Below are 18,836 nucleotides of genomic sequence, written 5' to 3'. Positions count from 1 at the left end.
CTAAATAGACATTTCTCCAAAGAAGATATACAGACTGCCAACAAACACATGAAAGAATGCTCAACATCATTAATCATTAGAGAAATGAAAATTAAAACTACAGTGAGATATCATCTCACACCAGTCAGAATGGCCATCATCAAAAAATCTAGAAACAATAAATGCTGGAGAGGGTGTGGAGAAAAGGGAACCCTCTTGTACTGCTGGTGGGAATGTGAATTGGTACAGCCACTATGGAGAACAGTATGGAGGTTCCTTAAAAAACTACACATAGAACTACCATATGACCCAGCACTCCCACTACTGGGCATATACCCTGAGAAAACCATAATTCAAAAAGAGTCATGTACCAAAATGTTCGTTGCAGCTCTATTTACAATAGTCCAGAGGGAAACAACCTAACTGTCCATCATCAGATGAATGGATAAAGAAGATGTGGCACATATATACAATGGACTATTACTCAGCCATAAAAAGAAACGAAACTGAGCTATTTGTAATGAGGTGGATGGACCTAGAGTCTGTCATACAGAGTGAAGTAAGTCAGAAAGAGAAAGACAAATACCATATGCTAACACATATATATGGAATTTAAGAAAAAAACTGTCATGAAGAACCTAGGGTTAAGACAGGAATAAAGACCCAGACCTACTAGAGAATGGACTTGAGGATATGGGGAGGGGCAACGGTAAGCTGTGACAAAGCGAGAAAGTGGCATGGACATATATACACTACCAAACGTAAAATAGATAGCTAGTGGGAAGCAGCTGCATAGCACAGGGAGATCAGCTCGGTGCTCTGTGACCATCTAGAGGGTTGAGATAGGGAGGATGGGAGGGAGGGAGATGCAAGAGGGAAGAGATATGGGAACATATGTATAGGTATAACTGATTCACTTTGTTATAAAGCAGAAACTAACACACCATTGTAAAGCAATTATACTCCAATAAAGTTGTTAAAAAAAAAAGAAAGCTGGAGTAGCAGTTATCATAACAGAGAAAATAGACTTTAAAATAAAGACTGTTATGAGAGCAAGGACGGAGGCTAAATAATGATCAATGGATCAATACAAGAAGAAGATATAACAATGGTAACTATTTATGCACCCAATATAGGAGCACCTCAATACATAAGGCAGATGCTAACTGCCATAAAAGCGGAAATCGATAGTGACACAATAATAGTGGGGACTTTAAAACCCCACTTTCACCAATGGACAGATCATGCAAAATGAAAACAAATAACGAAACATAAGCTTTAAATGATACATTAAACACGATGGACTTAATTGATAGTTATAGGTCATTCCATCCAAAAACAACAGAATACACTTTCTTCTCAAGTGCTCATGGAACATTCTCCAGGATAGATCATATCTTGGGTCACAAATTAAGTCCTGGTAAATTTAAGAAAATTGAAATCATATCAAGTATCTTTTCTGACCACAACACTATGAGATTAATTACAGGATAAAAACTGTAAAAAATACAAACATATGGAGGCTAAACAATATGCTACTGAATAACAAAGAGATCACTGAAGAAATAAAAGAGGAAACAAAAAAATACCTAGAAACAAGTTACAATGAAAACACGACTACCCAAAACCTATGGGATGCAGCAAAAGTAGTTCTAAGAGTGAAATTTATAGCAATATAATGAAACCTCAAGAAACAAGAACAATCTCAAATAAACAACCGAAACTTACACCTAAAGCAATTAGAGGAAGAAGAAGAACAACAACAAAAAAAACTCAAAGTTAGCAGAAGGAAAGAAATCATAAGGATCAGATCAGAAATACATGAAAAAGAAATGAAGGAAACAATAGCAAAGATCAATAAAACTAAAAGCTGGTTCCTTGAGAAGGTAAACAAAATTGATAAACCATTAGCCAGACTCATCAGGAAAAAAACGGAAGAGACTCAAATCAATAGAATTAGAAACGAAAACGGAGAAGTAACACCTGACACTGCAGAAATACAAAGGACCAAGAGAGATTACTACAAGCAACTCCATGCCAATAAAATGGACAGCCTGGTAGAAACGGATAAATTCTTAGAAAAATACAACTTTCTGAGACTGAACCAGGAAGATATAGAAAATATAAACAGACCAATCACAAGCACTGAAATTGAGACTGTGATTAAAAATCTTCTAACAAACTAAAGCCCAGGACCAGATGGCTTCACAGGCGATTCTATCAAACATTTAGAGAAGAGCTAACACCTATCCTTCTCAAACTCTTCCAAAATATAGCAGAGACAGGAGCACTCCCTAACTCATTCTACGAGGCCACCAAAACCAGACCAAGATGCCACAAAGAAAGAAAATTACAGGCTAATATCACTGATGAATGTAGATGCAAAAATCCTCAACAAAATCTAACAAACAGAATCCAACAGCACATTAAAAGGATCATACATCATGATCAAGTGGGATTTATCCCAGGAATGCAAGGATTATTCAATATACGCAAATCTATCAATGTGATAAACCATATTAACAAATTGAAGGAGAAAAACCATATTCATCTCAAAAGATGCAAAAAAGGCTTCAACAAAATTCAACACCCAATTATGATAAAATCTCACCAGAAAGTAGGCATAGAGGCAACATACCTCAACATAATAAAGGCCATATATGACAAATCCACAGCCAACATCATTCTCAATGGTGAAAAACTGAAACCATTTCCATTAAGATCAGGAACATGACAAGGTTGTCCAATCTCACCAGTATTATTCAACAGAGTTCTGGAAGTTTTATACACAGCAATCAGAGAAGAAAAGGAAATAAAAGGAATCCAAATCGGAAAAGAAGAAGTAAAGCTGTCACTGTTTGCAGGTGACATGATACTACACATAGAGAATCCTAAAGATGCTACCAGAAAACTACTAGAGCTAATCAACGAATTTGGTAGAGTAGTAGGATACAAAAGTAAGGTTCGGAAATCTCTTGCATTCCTATACAATAATGATGAAAAACCTGAAAGGGAAATCAAAGAAACACTCCTATTTACCATTGCAACAAAAAGAATAAAATACCTAGGAATAAACCTACCTAAGAAGACAAAAGACCTGTATGCAGAAAGTTATAAGACACTGATGAAAGAAATTAAAGATGATACAAATAGATGGAGAGATATACCATGTTCTTGGAATGGAAGAATCAACATTGTGAAAATGACTATACTCCAAAGCAATCTACAGATTCAATGCAATTCCTGTGAAACTACCAATGGGATTTTTCTCAGAACTAGAAAAAAATATTTCACAATTTGTATGGAAACACAAAAGACCCCGAATAGCCAAAGCAATCTTGAGAAAGAAAAATGGAGCTGGGGGAATCAGGCTGCTGGGCTTCAGACTATACTACAAAGCTACAGTAATAAAGATAGTATGGTACTGGCACTAAAACAGAAATATAGATCAATGGAACACGATAGAAAGCCCAGAGATAAACCCACACACGTATGGTCACCTTATTTTTGATAAAGGAGGCAAGAATATACAATGGAGAAAAGACAGCCTCTTCAATAAGTGGTGCTGGGAAACCTGGACAGCTACATGTAAAAGAATGAAATTAGAACACTCCCTAACACCATACACAAAAATAAACTCAAAATGGATTAAATAACTAAAGTTAAGGCCAGACACTATAAAACTCTTAGAGGAAAACATAGAACACTCTATGACATAAATCACAGCAAGATCCTTTTTGACCCAGCCTCTAGAGAAACGGAAATAAAAACAAAGATAAACGAATGGGACCTAATGAAACTTCAAAGTTTTGCACAGCAAAGGAAACCATAAACAAGACAATAAGACAACTCTCAGAATTGGAGAAAATATTTGCAAATGAACAAACTGACAGAGGATTAACCTCCAAAATTTACAAGCAGCTCATGCAACTCAATATCAAAAAACAAAAAACCCAATCCTAAAATGGGAAGAAGACCTAAATAGACATTTCTCCAAAGAGTATATACAGATTGTTAACAAACACATGAAAGAATTCTCAACATCACTAATCATTAGAGAAATGCAAATCAAAACTACAAAACTACAACTACTACAAAAACTAACTCACCCCAGTCAGAGTGGCCATCAGTAAAATATCTACAAAAAGTAAATCCTGGAGAGGGTGTGGAGAAAAGGGAACCCTCTTACACTCTTGTTGGGAATGTAAATTGATACAGCCACTGTGGAGAACAGTAGGGAGGTTCCTTAAAGAACTAAAAATAGAACTACCATATGACCCAGCAATCCCACTACTGAGCATATACCCTAAGAAAACCATAATTCAAAAAGAGTCACGTTGGGGCTTCCTTGGTGGCACAGTGGTTGAGAATCTGCCTGCTAATGCAGGTGACACGGGTTCAAGCCCTGGTCTGGGAGGATCCCACACGCCGCGGAGCATCTAGACCCGTGAGCCACAACTGAGCCTGTGCGTCTGGAGCCTGTGCTCCGCAACAAGAGAGGCCGCCATAGTGAGAGGCCCACGCACCACAATGAAGTGTGGTCCCTGCTTGCCACAACTAGAGAAAGTCCTTGCACAGAAATGAAGACAAAACACAGCAAAAATAAATTAATTAATTAATAAACTCCTACCCCCAACATCTTTAAAAAAGAAAAAAAGAGTCATGTACCACAATGTTCAGTGCACCTCTATTTAAAATAGCCAGGACATGGAAGCAACCTAAGTTTCCATCTACAGATGAATGGATAAAGAAGATGTGGCACATATATAGAATGGAATATTACTCAGCCATAAAAGGAAACGAAATTGCATTATTTGTAGTGAGGTGGATGGACCTAGAATCTGTCATACAGAGTGAAGTAAGACAGCAAGAGAAAAAAAAATACCATATGCTAACACATATATATGAAATCTAAAAAAAAAAAAAAAGAAGTTTCTGAGGAACCTAGAGGCAGGACAGGCATCAAGACGCAGATGTTGAGAATAGACTTGAGGACAAGGGGAAGTGGAAGTGTAAGCTGAGACGAAGAGAGAGAGTGGCATGGACATATATACCACCAAATGTAAAATAGACAGCTAGTGGGAAGCAGCCGCATAGCACAGGGAGATCAGCTCGGTGCTTTGTGACCACCTAGGGAGGGTGGGAGGGAGACGCAAGAGGGAGGAGATATGGGGATATATGTATATGTATAGCTGATTCACTTTGTTATAAAGCATAAACTAACACACCATTGTAAAGCAATTATACTCCAATAAAGATGTTAAAAAAAAAAAGGTACATCCTACTGATGGCAGTCCTGTGGGTGGGAGGGGCGCATAATCTGTAGATCCTGGATCACAGACTCAAACTATTTCTTGAATCTCAGTGGCATTCTAACACCTGCCTTGACTCTCTCCTCCTCATTTCTTATCTAGTCTCCTGTCCTACCACCTTACAGCTGCTGGCTGGACCCACTTCAGTTGGGCCCATTAGCTGTGCAGCACTCTTTTCGTAAAGGGAGTGTCTGGTACATAAATATCTTGCCTGTCTGAAGATATCCATGGCACTGAGCACCTTAAGGATCAAGACTATGCCATCTCCATGTTTTTGTGCTCACTGGGTGAAAGAGCTAATGAACTAAGGCATGCTCAGTAGGTGCCTTGACTACCTACAAATCCATTTGCATCCGAGATAGCAAAGACAATCAAATTCTGAATTTCTACTTTGAAGAATTCATCCCCCAATAGTAAATTTGATCTTTAAAAGTAATTATTCCAGTATTACAGGTGAGCACTAATAAAATACATTTGATAATAATAATCCAAGCCATTTTTTGGCCATCCAGAGCCAAAAGTTATTGTGGTAGGAGGATACTACATGCGATTTGAAGTGGATGACCAGAATTGCCCCTTGCTAGGAATTATATGTCTGGGGCCAGACATATAATTGCCTAAGCTTTATTTTTGTCATCTGTAGGGTGGGTGGGACCACTGCATTGCTGCTCATAGAGTTTTGCAATGTCCTAAAAATGGGGGTCAAAATCACCATCATCATTCCTCACACAGTTGTTTTGTGACTCCTTAAAATTTTTTTTTTTTTTTTGTAGTACGCAGGCCTCTCACTGTTGTGGCCTCTCCCGTTGCGGAGCACAGGCGCCAGACGCACAGGCCCAGTGGCCATGGCTCACGGGCCCAGCTGCTCCACAACATGTGGGATCTTCCCGGACCGGGGCACCAGCCCGTGTCCCCGGCATCGGCAGGTGGACTCTCAACGACTGCGCCACCAGGGAAGCCCTATGAATCCTTAACATTTTAAATGTAATATTGGTAGCTCATGGACCATTTCAATTGACGTGGCATAAGTAGTTAGAGAAGGCTTAGGGGTTTGTTTGAAAGAGTAAAGACCTTAGTTTCAAGCAGGTTTTAATCCTGATTTCAGAATCTTAAATTGTGTGTCTTCAGACAGGTACCTAATTTCTCTAGTCTCATTTCTATCACATGTTATAAAAATACTAATTTTACTAGATTATGAAATTTTAAAAGTAGTCAGTATATGTTTACGGAACCGTCTTTCCTGATCAACTCCTCTTTCTGATCAATATCTCTTTTTCAGCCTAATAAAGAAATCTAAGGAGTGTGTTTTCAGCAATTTTTATGAAAGACATTTATTAGGCTATAAAAAACAATGTTAATATTTTTACCCACTTGTTGGGACATGGTGTTCTATGATTTTTTTTATGGGTAAGCTTGTTTTCCTTTATCTGTTTTTCCTCTGCTACACTCGAAGTCAGCCCAAATATAGTAACAGTAAATCATTCAGATTGGGTTAATACATGTTGTTATAGGTTTAGATACCTCTCAGTCCCCTTGCTCATCTCTGAGACAGACAGGGAATTAGCCAGACCTTCATTAGAATCATTGCTTTGCACATTGAACCCTTGAGTGCCATGTAATATGATCTCTGTTTTCCTTACCTTTCAGAGCTCTGGCTCCAGAGAAACCACAGCTCTGTTGGTTTTTGTGCAACAGACCACAATGATGTTTTTTAACTTTGCTTAATTTTCCTTCCATCTGTTTTATTCTCCAAAAGGCACTTGTTGCTTCTCCATCTCCTGTCATTGAATGCCAAGCTTGGTAGGTTTGTTTCTTTCCTTCTTCAGTTGGGCCAAAATGCCTGCTCTGCATGTGGCTTTGACCTGTCTTGTGGGCTCATCTTCCTGGACTCTAGGCCCTGATTCTCTTGGGATCGCTGAAGTTTTATAATTTCATTTATGGTCATGTGGTGGTTTCCCAAATGATGAAAACTTATTTTTTAAATCAGCTTTGAAAATGTTCCATCTTGAGGTAAATTTCATAAAATGCCGTAAGAACTGAGATTTCAGTTGCCTAATCTTTCTCTTTCATACTACATAACCAGTGATCTACCCAAAGCACGAGAGGCTATATTAGAACCTGTTCAGAATAATTCCTTTAAAGGAAGCAACTTAAATTGCTACAAGCTCTCTGGGCACCGTGATCTTGAATACAAATATGGGTTGGGTCAATATTGAGAGAAATTCCAATGTGTGGATATCTCAGTTAATAGAAGTAGCGTGGTATAGTTCAGTGGTCTCCAGACCATGGCACATTTGATGCCAGGAGCATAAAAATTGCTTAAGGTGGTTCACAGCAGTAAATAACATTGAAGCACACAGTGAGAAAATCATTTCATTTTCTGTTCTCTGTAATAATTATCAGGGACCATCTCTCAGTATGTAACTGGTCTTGAACACCTTTCTGGAATTTCCTAATCCCTCTTTTTAACTCAGAGAGAAAAAAGGCATCAAACTCAGAACCTGAACAGAAAACAGGAGCATATAGCTAGAATTTAGTAATGTTGCTTAGTTTAATTGTAGTTTGCATGGTTGCATTTTACCTTTTATGATTGCCTTTGTGCTGCACTGATTTTCTATTTGTAATAGTAATATAAAGTGTCCTTATAAAACATATTTATGTGAGTAAAAAATATGAGCCAATTCAAAGTAAAATACATTAAAAAATACTAGTATAAGTGGTACACATATATAGTAAAGATATTGCAAGTGACACACAAATGACTGAAGTTAGGAAAATGTCATTACGGTTGAATGAATGTGAATTGGCACGCAACCAGAGACCTGATTTTAATCCTACCTCTCCTGCTTGTTACCCATATTTGTAATATGGAAGTATTTGTAGTATTTGTAAATAACTTACTCATTTACTCGGAGCCTGTGTTTCCTCACCTTTAAAACAGGGGGAAGGATCTACTCTATAACATTATTTAAAAATAAAATATTATAATATATGAGCCCAGCCTAGTACCTGATACAGAGTAGAAACTCAATAACCGGTATCTTTCTTTTCCCTTTTATTATTGCTTTACACTTGTAACTAAAGAAAAAAAATAAAGTATTGACTAAGGATAATAGAACTATGTACCCTTTCCTAGACAGTTAATATATATTTTAGTGAGTTACAAAAATATGTTGCTGTCATTGCAACATGGACCTACTGTTGACTGCTAACTACAACTCAAAAAGCATAGGAAAAATTCTTAAGCAAGAGTTGCTGAGGAAAAGGCAGTGTGAAGTTTCCCATTTGAGTCATGTGACCCACCTCCACTGTTAAGGGCTTCCTTCTGCAACACCTCCCTTTACATCCAAAAGGTACCTCTGGAGCACTTCCTGTCTCAGAGTGGCACAGTCAGTCACCCAGATCTGCAAACCAGAAAGCTGAGGGACAGGGTTGCTCCCCACTCTTCTTTCTCTCTCTCTCTCCAGCTCTCTCTCCCTCTCTCCACCTGTTTCTACCTCTCTCCCTCCCTCCATCCTCTACAATCCTAGGCATATTCCATCATCAAGTTCTGTCTCATTAACCTTCTAAATACCCTTCACACTGATTCTATATCCACCACTTTCTCCTTAATCTATGTCTTACCCACGGCAGTAATTTCCTAGAAGATCTACCATATTCCAATCTCTCCACCTCATTCTACCTTTCCCCCTCTAGGTTCTCCCAATCCTTCAAATGTTATATAAGATATGTTCCCTGCCTTCTCAAGTCTTATCACAAGCCACCTTCCCCTATTTCACTATCATCCATCCTTTATACACATTATGCTTCCTCTTGGCAAGCTCTATGTCCTTCCCATCTCTCTGCCCTAGTTCCCATTTAGCTACTATTCATCAGATCAGTGGTTCCTTCCTCTGCATAATCTTTCCTGATCTTTGTCCAAAACCTTCAATTAGGCCAAGGTTCTTGGTTGTACATTTTCTTTCCTTCATAACATTTATCTGTGGTTAAACTTTAAAAAAAATATTTGTTACTTTTCTCCCTACTAGACATAGTCCATGAGAGAATGATTATGCCTGGCTTTGCTCAGCCTTTGGTCCTCAGTACCTAATACAGTGACTGACACATAGTAAGTAATCAGTAAATATTTGTTGAATGAATGAATCAATTACTTGACCTCACCAAACTGGAATTTTTTTTGTTGTTTTCATATTTTTAAAAAAATTTATTGTAGTAAAATGCACATAACATAAAATTTACCATTAGTAACATTTAGTATATTACACGGTTATGCAACCATCACCACTATCTAGTTCCAGAATATTTTCATCACCCCAAAATGAAACCCCATACCCATTAAGCAGTCACTCCCTTTTCCCTCTATCCCCAGGCCATGGCAACCACTAACCTGCTTTCTGTCTCTATGAATTTGCTGACACTGGATAGTTCATATAATTGGGATCATCACCACATTGTTTTACAGATGCCAATGGGAGTGTCTATCTCCCAATCTAGATTTACCTTTATCATTTCATAACCTATCAAGTAGCATGATGCCTTGCATGTATGGAATAAATGCTTCCTGAAATGAGTGTTTTTTTCTTTTCTAACTTATCATGCCAAAATATACACAAAATATATTTTTAGTGCTGAAAGTAAAGATTTTGCTGTATTTTCCTAGGAGGAAATTGAACTGAAGAAATATAGTACATTTAATGCTTTAGTTTTTATTATTGTATTGTATACCCAATTTACTTCCAAAAATAGTTTTGAAGCCAAAAGACAATATGATTCTGGGAAATTTAATAAGATATTAAAACAGAAATAGAGTATCAAAAACTATTAAGGCAAAAGGGGAAACAAATCTATTAACCACTTATGCCAATAGATAATTACCACAATTAAGGACATCACTGAGCTTTCTGCAAATGAATGTAAGAATAAAACATATTATTATATGATCTTGAAAAGAATCATATCTATTTTAAACAGTGATAATTTCCTTTAATGATTCCAAAAGAAATATGCAATTTACTTTTTCATTCCTAAGTATTTATAAGTTATGAACTTGGGTTAGCAACGACTTTGCAGAATGGATTTAAAGGTAAATAGTTTTTAGCCCTACTTTCTAGGGGTTAAAGTTAGTATCTCTTCCATAAGGACATTCATGATTAGGTATCCACTAGTGCTAAAAGCTTAAGAGTCCATGCACGAACCTGGTGGAGATATTTACTTACTCAGATATCAAATCTCTATTCTATAAGCTTGTCAGACAAGCCACAATTCAAAGTTATTCCAGAGTAGCAAGTTTGCTAAGCTGAGCAATTTTGAAAATACCCACTTTTAATCACAGCAGTGGGCATAGTTTGGAAATGGGTTTCTACGAAGGCTGGTTTGAACTGCAGGTCAAGCAGAGTGATGTGTGATCATTTATATATAGGCAACATGATCATTTGTCATTATTTTGCGTCACCTGGCAAAGACTGAGTCCAAAATAGTCCACCTGTTAGACATTATATTTTGATCAAAAATCAGATCACGTACACTGGTGCTTGATTGGAAAATTTACCCATGAGTCTGCAAAAATGGAGTACAGTTAAAGCTATTTTCTGTATTTGCAAAACACAGACCTTCCTTTTCTGTAGCTTGGCAGAATGCAAACTTAATGGAAGGTTCTCGTGGGAAACTTTCAGATTTGTTAAGTATTTGATGTTAACTAAAAGCACTCTGAGTCAATTGAGAGGAGCTGTAACTGACCAAATTAGAGTTTCTGGTGTACTTAGGAACAATTGCAAGGTTATTTTAGGGAAGCTGGTCTATAAGGTTTCCTGATTTCTTTTGTCAGCACATCACCCCAGCCTTAGGGTTGGATTAAATTAAGGCCCTCCATGCTTGCTTCCCCTCCCATCCTGAGAATGATGGCAAAGGTCATACCCACTAAAGCCACAGGGGCCTCAATGACATCCTATTTTAGTGTTAGAATTCCAAGAAGGCTTTTGTTAAAATAAACATCAAGCACTTTTAAATAAACTAAACTGATTATTAGCTGACATGCTTTTTTTTCCCTCTTGAGAATGATCCATTGAAATCCAAGTCAAATGCATTCATACATTCAACAAGTATTTACTGAGCAGACCCACTAAGTGGCAGGTACTTTATTTGGGGCTAGCAATTCAATGATAAAGACTGACAAGGTCAGGACATTTAAGGAACTTACATCCTAGATGAGTCATGCATTCACTTAGTCATTGAAAATACATTCGCTGAGTATCTACTATGTTCTAGGCACTGCTCAGCCCATTAGAAAATATCACTGAACAAACTAGAACAAGCCTGCATTCCACTAGGAAGGGTCAGATAATAAGTAATAAATATAATTAATAATTAAATATAGTATGATGGAAGATGATAAGTGCTATGGAATCAAGAAAAAAATGGCAATCAGGAGAACAATATTAAATAAGGTGCTCAAGGTTGGGCTTACTGAGGAGGTGCTATTTGAACAAAGACTTAAAGGAGTTGGGGAAGTGGGCCATGCTGACAAGGAGCAAAGAGAATTCCAGGCAGTGGGAACTGCCAGTGGAAAAGCTCTATGACAGAGGCAAGCCTGGTACATTTGAGGAACTGCAAAACAGGCCAGGGTGAGTGGAGTGGAGTGAACAAGGTGGAAAGTGGTAGGAAATGAGATTAGAAAATAAGCAGAGCCAGGTAGGAAACTGAAGGGGCAAGTGGTAATTCATACAAAGCCTTGTAAGCCATTGAAAGGACTTGGGCTTTTATTCTTCGTGAAATGCAAATCAGAGGAGGGTTTGATCTGATTTGTATTTTTCAAGGATAAGTCTAGCTTCTATGTTGGGAGTATACCTTAGGGACTATCAAGGCTCAAAGCACAGAGAACTATTAGGAAGCTACTGGAGGAATCTTGGCTAGGGGCCAGGATGGTTTAGACCAGAATGGTAGCATTGAAGGTGGTGGGAAATAATCAAGTTCTGGAAGTATTTTAAAGGTAGAGCCAACAGATTTCCTGATGGATTGAATGTGAGATGGGAAATAAAGACACTTGCCTTCATTCATCCAACTACTCTTTCATTCCTTGACTCATTCCTTCACTCACCTATTAATTTACTCAGCAAGAAGTAGCTGAACCCTTTTGTGGCAGGCACTGACAGTATGGAGGTAACGCACTGTCTCAGCTCTCAAGATGTTCACAGTCTAATGGAGAAGACAGGCTTAAAAACAAAATGTGCTATAATAGATATATGGAAACAAAGAGAGAATGATCAACTCTGCTCAGAAAAATCAGGAATTTAGGCACAAAGGAAGAGACATTTGAGTTAGGTCTTAAAGGAGAAGTGGGCATTTGTCAGCTGGTTAAAACTGGGGAAAGCATCCCAGGCGGAGGGAACTACAGACAAAGAGGCAGGAGACAGTTTCACAAATCTGAAAATCCAAAAGTACTTTGGAGTGGCTGGTACACAGGGTACAAAGGTGAGGATGTAGAACAAAAAGGCTGGAGAGAGACATGGTATCCAATTTCAGATGAACTTAGACATCAGGCTAAACATGGTGGCCACTTTTCTTTTGGTGATGAGAAGTCATAGTAGAGGTTTAAGTAATGGAGTGGCATGGCCAGATTTGTGTTTTAGGAAAATCATTAATTTAATAGGACAAATGCATTGGAAATGTTTATAGAAAGTTATTAACAGAATAGAAGGGCTTAGTAATTTTGTGAGAACAAGTTTGGAAAAAATACAGAATCATAAACCTTTTTAACTGTGTATTAGTCAGAGTTCTCTAGAGTAATAGAACCAATAGGTTCTATTACACACACACACACCACACACACACACACACACACACACACACACACGTATATATGTAATATATGCATATACATATCTCTTTGTATGTCTCTTTATAGATGATATATTTTTATATATCTTGATATTATATATACACATATACATATCTATGTGGCTCATGCTATTATGAGGCTGTGAAGTCCCATGATCTATCATTTACAAGCTAGAGATTCAGAGAATTGGTGGCGTAATTTGTAGTCTAAGTCTGAAGCCCTGAGAACCATCATCACCAGTAATATAAGTTCCAGTCCGAAGGCCAAAGAAGACTGATGTCCCAGCTCTGCAATTAGGCAGAGAGAGAGAACTCTCCCTTTCTCTTTTGGTTCTATTCAGGTCCTCAAAAGATTGGATGATGCCCACCCACATTGGAGAGGGCAATCTGTTTTACTTAGTCTACCTATTCAAATGCTAATCTCATTGGAAACATACCTATAGACACATTCAGAAATAATGTTTGACCAAATATGTGGGCACCCTGTGGCCCAGTAAGGTTGATACATAACATTAACTATAATACCCCATCACTAAGATACATATCAATTAGCAATAAGAGCAAAATTATTTCATCCTGAAATATAAAGCTGCCTTCTCTCAAAAAACTGGAAATGTCCACTTTAATCCTAGCAGTGAGCCATTCTTTGACATTTATAACATGAAAGGCTCTGTTGTAGGTTGACTTTGTAAGACACAACAGTAATGTGTTGCTCCCCTCCAAAGGCATGTAAATGTAAAAACAGGTTCTGGAAACTGACAGGTCTGGATATAAGTCCCAGAGTATTTTCTTATGAGTTCAGTGTTCCTCCAAGTATGGTTTCCAACCAATTTGGAATAAAATGCACATAGGAGTCCCAGTTGAAACTTACTAAATCAGAATCTTTGCATGCAGAGCCCCAGAAACATTATTTATCAACACTTCATTCATGGTTATACACAGTAGAATAGCTATGCAACCTCAGGTGGTTTATTTCTCTGGCCTCAGTTTCCTCATCCACCTAATGAGTATGACACTACTGTGTATCTCACAGGTTGTAGAGAGGAGTAAATGAGACAACTTTTTGCAAGATTTAGCACAATTCCTAGAATCTACTGGGCAGTTGATAAATAATCTATAATCAAGTAACTAAAATACAAAGTTAAATATTGTTAGTATTGTAATGGTGCAACAGCAACAACAAAAAATATAATTATAGAGCTGATGAGACAGAGTTCAGTTTGGAAATGAGGAGAGCTTGAAGAGGTGTCATAGAAGGTTCCAATCTTGGTTCATGTTCCTTATGCCTGCAACATCCTTCCTCACTTTCTGTACTGATGAATAACTTCTAATCTGACACCAAACCCATTCTGATCAATATGGCCAAATAAGAAGATGTGGAGCTCACCTCTTCCCATGAACACATGAAAAATACATCCACATATGGAACAATTCTCACTGTAAACCAACTGGAATGTGGCAGAAGGACTCCTAGAAAACAAAGGTGGTAAGAAAGATACATACATGATCAGGTAGGAAGGGAAGAAAAGTAATTGGGTCAGGACTTTGGCCCCTGAGAGGAGACTCAGAGGAAAAGGGAGATTATACAGGCAGACATCTGCCTTGGGGAGTGAGCAGGTTGAGCCACAGACTGGGTGTTCCACTCCTGGGGTCATATGCAGAGGAGACAAGCTCTCTTGACTAGTTGGAGAACAGCTCCAACAAATAGAAGGGCCGTAAGAAGCCTGGAGGAATGATTGCATGCTTGTTTGTCCCCAAGGCAGGGTGGAGAGAGGTCTGCTCCCATGATTGCCTCACTGTGCACCCTAGTTGGACCTGAGTGAAAGCTCTGGCCTCACTCACTCCACAGCATAGGGAGGCACTAGATCTGGGGCTGCCAGGATCTGGGAAAAGAAATGAACTTGAGATGCAGCAATGACCCAGTCCTGGGGTGGAGCTTGGATGGGGCAGTGGTGGCCAATGTTGGCACTCACTCAAGCAGTGCCTTAGAAGCCACCCAGATCTCTGACAGCAGCCACTCTACCACAACTAAATTTCCAACACATGCTGAGAGTCCATGCAGGCCACCACCAGCCCAGCAGAGCAGCCCCACAACAAGGCTGGGGCAGTGGAGGCAGGGGGAAGTCATCAGCAAAGGTCCCAGTGTGGGGAGAGGGAAAAAAAAAAACACTTAAAGAAAACACAGCCAGCTTTAGCCAGACCCTCAGGGCTTCTGCTCTAGTAATTTGGGAACAGACGCTACCCATGACAGGGTGGTGACAGCCACTGAGCAGAGAGGAAGTCCTGCCTCACACTCAGTGCCAGCTCTAGCACCTCCATCTCCAGTTCCCACCCTTACCAAGGTGATAGCTGCCAGCAAACCCTGAGAAAAGACATGAATAGAGTCCACATCAAATCCAGGCCTCCTACAAAAGGCATTGCATACACACTGTCTGCATAGGGATGCTCCCACATGAGAACACTCCTTTAAGATCACTGTAGGTAAGTGTTTCACCTAAATTCATAGAATCAGAGAACATTAAGCAAAATTAAAAGGCAGAGGAACTACTCTCAACTGAAAGAGCAAGAGAAAATCACTGAAAAAATAATAAGACAGAAATAAATAATTTATCAGAAGAAAAATTCAAAACATTAGTAATAAAAATGTTAATTAGGGAAAAGAATTAATCTAAACATGGATTATATCAAAAGGGAACCAGAAAATATAGAAAAAGACCCAATCAGAAATGAACAATTCAATAGTTGAAATAAGAACCACACTAGAAAGAATGAATAACAGACTAAGTGATACAGAAAAACACATAAGTGATCTGGAATATAGAATAATGGAAATCACCCGATTAGAACAGGCAGAAAGAAAAAAGAAATTTAATGAAAGCAATTTAATAGATAATTGTATGATAACATTAAACATTCCAATATTGACATTATAGGGGTTTCAGAAACAGAAGAGAGAGAGAGGGGATCAAAAATGTATTTGAAGAAATTATGGCTGAAAACTTCCTAAACCTGAAGAAGGAAACACATATCCAGCTACAGGAAGCACAGAAGGTCCCAAACAAGATGAGCCCAAACAGACTCACACCAAAATATAGAGTAATTAAAATGGCAAAAGTTAAAAAGAGGTTTCACCCTCCCAGACTATACTATGAAACTACAGTAATCAAAACAGCATGATACTGGCACAAAAACAGAGATCAATGGAACAGAAGAGAGAGCACTGAAATAAACCCACACAATTGACCCTATGGTCAATTAATCTATGACAAAGGAGGTAAGAATATACACTGGAGAAAAGACAATCTCTTCAGCAAGTGGTGTTGGGAAAACTAAACTGCTACATGTAAAACAATGAGATTAGAAAATTTTCTCACATCATATATAAAAATAAATTCAAAATGGATTAAAGACCTAAATGTAAGACCTGAAACCATAAAACCCCTAGAAAAGAACAGAGGCAGAACACACTTTGACATAAATCCTAGCAATATTTTCTTGGATCTATCTCCTAAGGTAAAAGAAATAAAAACAAAAATAAACAAATGAGATCTAATTAAACTTAAAAACTTTTGCACAGCAAAGGAAACCATCAACAAAATGAAAAGACAATCTATGGAATGGGAAAAAATATTTGCAAATGATATGACCAATAAGGGGTTAATATCTAAAATATAAAACAACTCATACAACTCAATATCAAAAACACAACCCAAACAAAAAATGGTCAGAAGACATATATAGACATTTTTCCAAAGAAGACATACAGACAGACAACAGACACATGAAAAGAGGCTTAACATTGTTAATTATTAGAGAAATGGAAATCAAAACCACCATGAGATATCACCTCACACCTGTTAAAATGGCTATCATCAAAAAGTCTGCAAGTAACAAATGTTGGAGAGGATGCAGATATAAGGGAACCCTTGTACACTACTGGTGAAAATGTAAGTTGGTTGAAGCAACAATGGAAACCAGTATGGAGTGTCCTCAAAAAACTAAAAATAGAACTATCCTATGATCTAGCAATTCTACTCCTGGGTATATATCCAGAAAAAAAATAAAAATACTAATTCAAAAAGATTTGTGCACCCCAATGTTCATAGCAGCACTATTTACAATAGCCAAGATTAGGAAGCAACCCAAGTGCCCATCAACTTACCAATGGATAAAGAAGTGTTGTATATTTATAAAACACTATATATATATATATATATATATATATATATATATAATGGAATATTACTCAGCCATAAAAAAGAATGAAATTCTGCCATTTGTACCAATGTGGATGGACCTAGTTAACGTTATGCTTAGTGAAATAAGTCAGCCAAAAACAGATACTGTATGATATCACTTATATGTACAACCTAAAATATAATACAGGGCTTCCCTGGTGGCACAGTGGTTGAGAGTCCGCCTGCCGATGCAGGGGACACGGGTTCATGCCCCGGTCCGGGAAGATCCCACATGCCGCGGAGCGGCTGGGCCCGTGAACCATGGCCATTGAGCCTGCACATCCGGAGCCTGTGCTCCGCAACGGGAGAGGCCACAACAGTGAGAGGCCCACATACCGCAAAAATAATAATAATAAATAAAATATAATACAAATGAATATATATGAAAAGCAGAAAAACAATCACAGATATAGGAAACAAACTAGTGGTTACCAAGTGGGAGAGGGAAGCGGGGAGGGGAGAATTAGGGTTATAGGATTAAGGGGACAGCAGGACAAGATGGCAAGAGTAGAAGGAAGTGAGTTCACCCCTTCTAACAGAAACACCAAAATCACAACTAACTGTTGAACAACCACTGACAATAAAATGCTGGAACCTACCAAAAAAGATAACCTACATCCAAAGACAAAGAAGAAGCCACAACAAGATGGTAGGAGGGGCGCAATCCCAATGAAATCAAACCCTGTACACACCTTGTAGGTGATCCACAAACTGGAAAACAATTATACCACTGAAGTTTTCCCAGAGGAGTGAAAGTCCTGAGCCCCACATCAGGTTCCCCAGCCTGAGGGTCTGGCAATGGGAGGAGGAGCCCCTAGAGAATCTGGCTTTGAAAGCCAGCAGGGTTTGATCGCAAGAATTCTGTAGGACTAGGGGAAACAGAAACTCCACTCTTGGAGGGCACACACAGGGTCTTGTGCACAGCAGGGAAAGAAAGCGGTGACCTCATAAGAGACTGGGCCAGACCTACCTGCTAGGGCTATAGGATTAAGAGATATAAACTACTACATATACAATAGACAAGCAACAAACATATTGTATAGCACAGGGAATTATAGTCATTATCTTGTAGTAACTTTTAATGGATTATAATCTGTATAAATACTGAATCACTATGTTGTACACCTGAAACTAATATAATATTGTAAATCAACTATACTTCAATTAAAAAGCAAACAAACAAAAAAACAAACCCAGATACTTTCCTCCGGCAACACTTTCATCTAGGCTGAGCAAGTGGCGACCTCTCCTGAGCCACCACAGCACTCTGACATTGCATTACTCTGTGCTATGCATGGGATGGGTGTGGTCAGGATGGCACTTCATGGCCATGTGGACATGCTCTGCCCATATCTATCACTCCTCTTAGACTGTGAGCTTCTTGAGAAAAGGACCTGATCTTCTATCTTCATTTTATATCCTCAGGGCCTCTCATACTATTTGATGCAAGCCTGAGTACTCCTTAATATCTGTT

Source organism: Delphinapterus leucas, chromosome 1 (assembly GCF_059928025.1).
Source record: "Delphinapterus leucas isolate spDelLeu-1000000601 "Yukka" chromosome 1, BTC_Dleu_Yukka2, whole genome shotgun sequence".
NCBI lineage: Eukaryota > Metazoa > Chordata > Mammalia > Artiodactyla > Monodontidae > Delphinapterus > Delphinapterus leucas.
This window is presented reverse-complemented; position numbering follows the sequence as displayed.